This window comes from Engraulis encrasicolus, chromosome 8, assembly GCF_034702125.1.
Source record: "Engraulis encrasicolus isolate BLACKSEA-1 chromosome 8, IST_EnEncr_1.0, whole genome shotgun sequence".
Lineage (NCBI taxonomy): Eukaryota > Metazoa > Chordata > Actinopteri > Clupeiformes > Engraulidae > Engraulis > Engraulis encrasicolus.
The window spans coordinates 30,781,283-30,786,282 of record NC_085864.1 but is presented as its reverse complement, the minus strand read 5'-3'; the positions used below and the strand labels follow the sequence as shown (position 1 = coordinate 30,786,282).

General features: G+C 49.1%; 1 protein-coding gene across 5 annotated transcripts in view; it reads left to right on the top strand.

The window, feature by feature from the left end:
- LOC134454455 (diacylglycerol kinase delta-like) overlaps positions 1-5,000 on the top strand; it is a 70,248-nt gene that overhangs the window by 11,453 nt on the left and 53,795 nt on the right. Inside the window, exon 1 of one of the 5 annotated variants that reach the window (XM_063205457.1) lies at positions 573-1,768. The exons of the other annotated variants lie outside the window; for them this stretch is intronic. The gene's annotated coding sequence lies outside the window, so the exon portion shown is untranslated. Of the gene's footprint in view, positions 1-572; positions 1,769-5,000 lie in introns of those variants that run through there. 5 annotated transcript variants of the gene reach the window in all.

Genomic DNA, 5,000 nt, shown 5'->3' with positions numbered 1-5,000 from the left:
TACACTCAATTGGAATGTGTTAAGTGTTGAGTCACAATACCAAGTCATGTGAGTGTGCAATAAATCTCTTCCTAGTAGCTTTACGTACAGTATGTACCAACTGTATAACTGAACAATTCTACCTTTAGACCCCTGCGTTGTTGTTGTTTTTTGTTTGGGACTGACATATGGAGGTGTGTTTTTAATTTGTGTGTCTCTGCGTGTCTGTGTCTATGTCTGTGTGCTTGTGTGCACACAGTCTGTGTTTTGTGTGGTCGGAGTGAATGGCCAGAGGACTTATCAGCTGTTTTTGGTGTGAGTGGAACGTTCTCTCTCTCTCTCTCTTTTTTTCTCTCTCTCTCTCTCTCTCTCTCTCTCTCCCTCCTTCTCTGTCTGTCTGTCTGTCTCTGTTTCTCTCTCTCTCACACTCTCTCTCTCTCTCTCTCTCTCTCTGTCTCTCTCTCTCTCTCAGCGGTGTGTCTGCGTGTATGCCTCCAGGAGGCGGGGGTTGGGCTTGTGGTAGGGGGTCGGGTTGGTGAGGTGGTGAGGTGGTCGGGGGTCCTAGTGCTGGTGGTGTTTGCTGTCAGGTCAGCCCCCACCTCCAGTTCCAACAACGCTCAAAAGCTCAAAGGAAACTCCCTGCCACCCCCCAAAACACACACTCACTCTGATACACACACACACACAAACACACGCATTCACACACGCACATACACACGTTCAGCGACTGACCACCTCTCTCAATTCGGCTCCATAACCCCCTCCCCCTTCTGGCCTCTCCGAGTTTGGTTGACGTGACGACAGGAAGTTTATCTGAGTCACCCAGTGACGGAGCAGAGAGAGGAGAGGAAAAGAGAGGAGAGGAGGAGCCTGTTATAATAGCTCAGTCCACACTGCACAGTCCAGAGGAAAAAAAGGGAGGAGGAGGAGGAGGAAAAGGGAAACGACTAGAGGGAGAGTGCAAACGAGAGGGAGGGAAGAAAGAGTGAGTGAGTGAGAGAGTGAGAAAGAGAGAGAGAGAGAGAGAGAGAGAGAGGGAGGGAAAGAGGGTGGCCCCTGGAAAAGCCGGCGTGTTTTGTATTTCAGTGAAGTGCCAGGCTTGGCGTCACTAGCCCCGGGTTGGCTGCTGGTTTTGCTGTTGGTGGTTGGTAGTGGACGTGGAAAAGGGAACTTTTCCCTGGCCAGGAAAAAAAGATCAGAAGAGGGGAAGAGAGAGAGAGAGAGAGGGAGAGAGAGATTCCCAGCCGACCAACCAGCCAACCAAAGGGGGACAGAGACAGAGACAAACCCAGTGACGGAACGACCCGGAACAGAGGTCAGTGCTCTCAAATTCTCCTTTTCAGAGGGGTCACGGACAAGAGGAACTGTTGCCAAGCTTCCTGACAGAAAGAAACTCCCAACAGGGACCAGGATCAGCCAGCCAGACAGCCAGCCTGCCTGCCTGCCAGGGAGGGGAACGGAGACTCAAAAGCGGATTTCTGGACAAACCAGGAAGAACAAAAATACCGGGGAGGGAGCGCTAACTGTGCGTCCTGTTACTGGATAACACGCGCACAGACAGACGCATAACACTCTAATCTTGCCCTTACCAAAAGACTACTCATGTCTGGACTGGAAGAGGACAGCTTCTCTAAACACAAGACAGTGAAGATCTGAAGATCCCAGAAGGTGCTGAGAAGACACCAAAGAGAAGGAACGAAAAGCCTGAACAGCGGAGAGAGCGAGAGACAGACAGTGGACCGCTAGCCCGGTCGTAGCGGTTTAAAGCAACGGCGGCGTTCCACTGAAAGTAAGGCTGAAAAATGTGTGGAATGAGTGTTTGGCTGTGGCTGGGATGGGGTGAGGTGGGGTGAGGTGGGGGTGAGCACACAGAGCCAGGAGTGGCGTGGAGAGGAGTGTTGTTGCACTCTAATGGGGCTTTAAAGCTGGGTTGCTCATTATGTGTGTGTGTGTGGAGGTTTAGTGTGTGTGTGTGTGTGCGTGTGTGTGTGTGTGTGTGTGTGTGTGTGTGTGTGTGTGTGTGTGTGTGTGTGTGTGTGTGTGTGTGTGTGTGTGTGTGTGCGTGTGTGTGTGTGTGTGTGTGTGCGTGTGTGTGTGTGTTTTGTCTAAGAAAGCTCTTATGGGTGTGTGTCTGTATCTGTGTATGTGCGTAGGGCTGTATATGTGTGTGAGAGTGTAAGGGTTTGCGTTTTAAGAGTCCTTCTGTGTCTGATTGTGCGTATGTAGTTTGAGAGAGTGTGTTTGTGTGTGTGTGTTTCTTAGCAAGAGAGCTAACCTAGCATATGAGAGAGAGAGAGAGAGAGAGAGATTTTAGTATTTATAGGTCTCAGTTTTTGTACAGTATTAGTGAGAGCTACTTAGTGTGCCTGTGGGTCTGTGTGTTTAGGGTATAATACTGCGTGTTTATGTGTTTTTGTTCCTGTGTATGGGTTTAAGTTGAAAGAGAGACCTTGTATGTGCACGCATATAGCGTTAGGGCATTATGCGGTATAAGGGAGAGCTTTGTGTATTGTGTGTGTGTGTGAGAGTGTGAGTGTGTGAGAGTTGTGGGGGCTCGTCTGTAGGCCAGTGTGTGCTAATGTGGCCCTTATCCGTAAATGTGCTGCCTGTCTGCAACTGGGAGTCGGATGCGGATGGAGAGGGGGAACAATGATACAGTGTCAGTGGATGTGCCTGTGTGTGATCTGTGTGTGTGTGTGGGACACAGAGAGAGAGACGGGACCGTATTAAGCCAATGTGGTGGTTCCCCCGGACATTATACCTCTCTAATGCCCCCTTTATGAACAACGTTTGTTAAGTTTGTGTCTTGTGGTGCCCCCTCACTGGTCAGAAATGGTTGGTGCCCATTGGGCCTTATGGATAATCCAGCCCCGGAGAGAGAGACAGTGCGTTTGTGCACAAGTTTCTCTGCCATCATAGGCAGTTTGGAGAGTGTCATACTATGTCCATCCATAGAAACTATTGGACTGGTTAAACAGAATAGAACAATCTCTTGTACAGTTCTGCTGGGAGTTCCAGCAATATTTGGATATGTGTGTACGTATTTTAACAAGCTGCGATCCAAATAAAAGTATTTGTGTGTGTGTGTGTGTGTGTGTGTGTGTGTGTGTGTGTGTGTGTGTGTGTGTGTGTGTGTGTGTGTGTGTGTGTGTGTGTGTGTGTGTGTGTGTGTGTGTGTGTGCGTGTGTGTGTGTGTGTGTGAGCGAGCATACAGTAAGTGTGTGTGTGTGTGTGTGTGTGTGTGTGTGTGTGTGTGTGTGTGTGAGAAAGAGAGAGAGAGAGAGAGAGAGGTGAGACCGAGACAAAGGACTGTGTGTGTGTGTGTGTGTGTGTGTGTGTGTGTGTGTGTGTGTGTGTGTGTGTGTGTGTGTGTGTGTGTGTGTGTGTGTGTGTGTGTGTGTGTGTGTGTGTGTGTGTGTGTTGCCGATGTGCGTATGTGCTTGCGTATGTAAGCTAAGGATTATGATGGATATGCATGCCCCGCTTTGCTAACCATATGCACAGCTATTTCCAAGTGCATGTCATTAAGCATGTCTTTTACAGTGTGTGTCTGACGGACAGTGTGTGGGTGTGAGAGAGACAGTCAGTCTATGTGTGTGTAATGCAAAGTGTTGAACAGAGAGAGTATTTACGCACAGTATGTGGATGTATCTGTGTGTGTGGGTATGTGTGTATTTGAGAGGGTGTGTGTGCATGCGCAAATGGCGCGCATGTGTAAGTCAGGCATATCTGTGTGTGTTTGTCCGTGTGAGTGTGTGTGTGTGGCATGTGAGGGGTTGGGCATTGGGCAGCGCTGGGCAGTGCAGCTGGTGTCCTGGCCTGGCTGGCCAGAGGGGTGTGTGTTGGCCAGGGCTGCATTGGGCTACCGGGCTGCTGCTGTCTGTCACGCTGGTCACTCTCTGGCTTATGCTGGATTCACATACCTTACTCGCAGTGGTGTAGTCTACGTAGAACGCGGGTAAACGGAGTATACCCACTTCTAAATTTCAGGGATTTCAGTATACCCACTTAAAATTGATTGATCCATTGTTTTGAATAGCACTAATATATACAGTATACCCACTTCAAAAAATGCTCAAATATACAGTATACCCACCATAAAAAGTAGACTACACCACTGCTCACTTGCTTCTTGCTCACTCACTTACTCGCCATTTGCTCATGGAAGGTTCGCTAAACGTTCCCGCCGGGTTTAGCTGCCAATGCAAATGCGAGAAGTACTGCCAGTTCTCCTAATTCTGCATTCCAATTGGTTACTCGCTTACTCGCCTCTCTCGATGTTGAAATATTTTTAAACTCTGAATCCACCCACATCGCATCGCTTGTACGCTCCTCGCCTACTCATTTCCTTGCTTCGCTGGAACACATAGACATTCTATTGACTTAACTCGCTGTGCGAGTAACGAGTAGAGCTGTGTGTGAACATCCAGGCGACAACACATTGCAACAAAGCTTTTCCTGGAACCGGGTAAAAAAAGGCATGGATCAGTAAAACATCACATAATCATGACAACGTGTTTCTCTTTGTGTTTCTCAATGGGGGCTCTAAAGTAGAGAGCCCTTGGGCGACACGGAGAAGGATACAGTTTAGAGGGGACTGCCCAGTTGCAATTGAGGTGGATGGGTCCATTTTATGTTTTAGTGCTAAGGTGGGCGCTGGAAGGCTTAGATGAGGTCAAGGGGGCGAAGGGAGGCTTATGAGGAGGTCAACAGGGCATTGACGAGGCTTATGACGAGGTCCAGGGGTGCAGCAAGGCTTAATATGAGGTTCAGGGGGCGTAGCTAGGGAGGCTTATGATGAGGTTAGGGGGGATATTCTTCAAAAAGATTGAGAATCACTACTGTTGGCTGCTGCTGTGTTGTGTCACAAGACAGGAGAACAGGGGATAAGACCTGACACTAGAGGAGAAATACTCCCCTTCTAGCCGTTCGTCTGTCTCTCTCTCTCTCTCTCTCTCTCTCTCTCTCTCTCTCTCTCTCTCTCTCTCTCTCTCTCTCTCTCTCTCCCTCTCCCTCTCTCT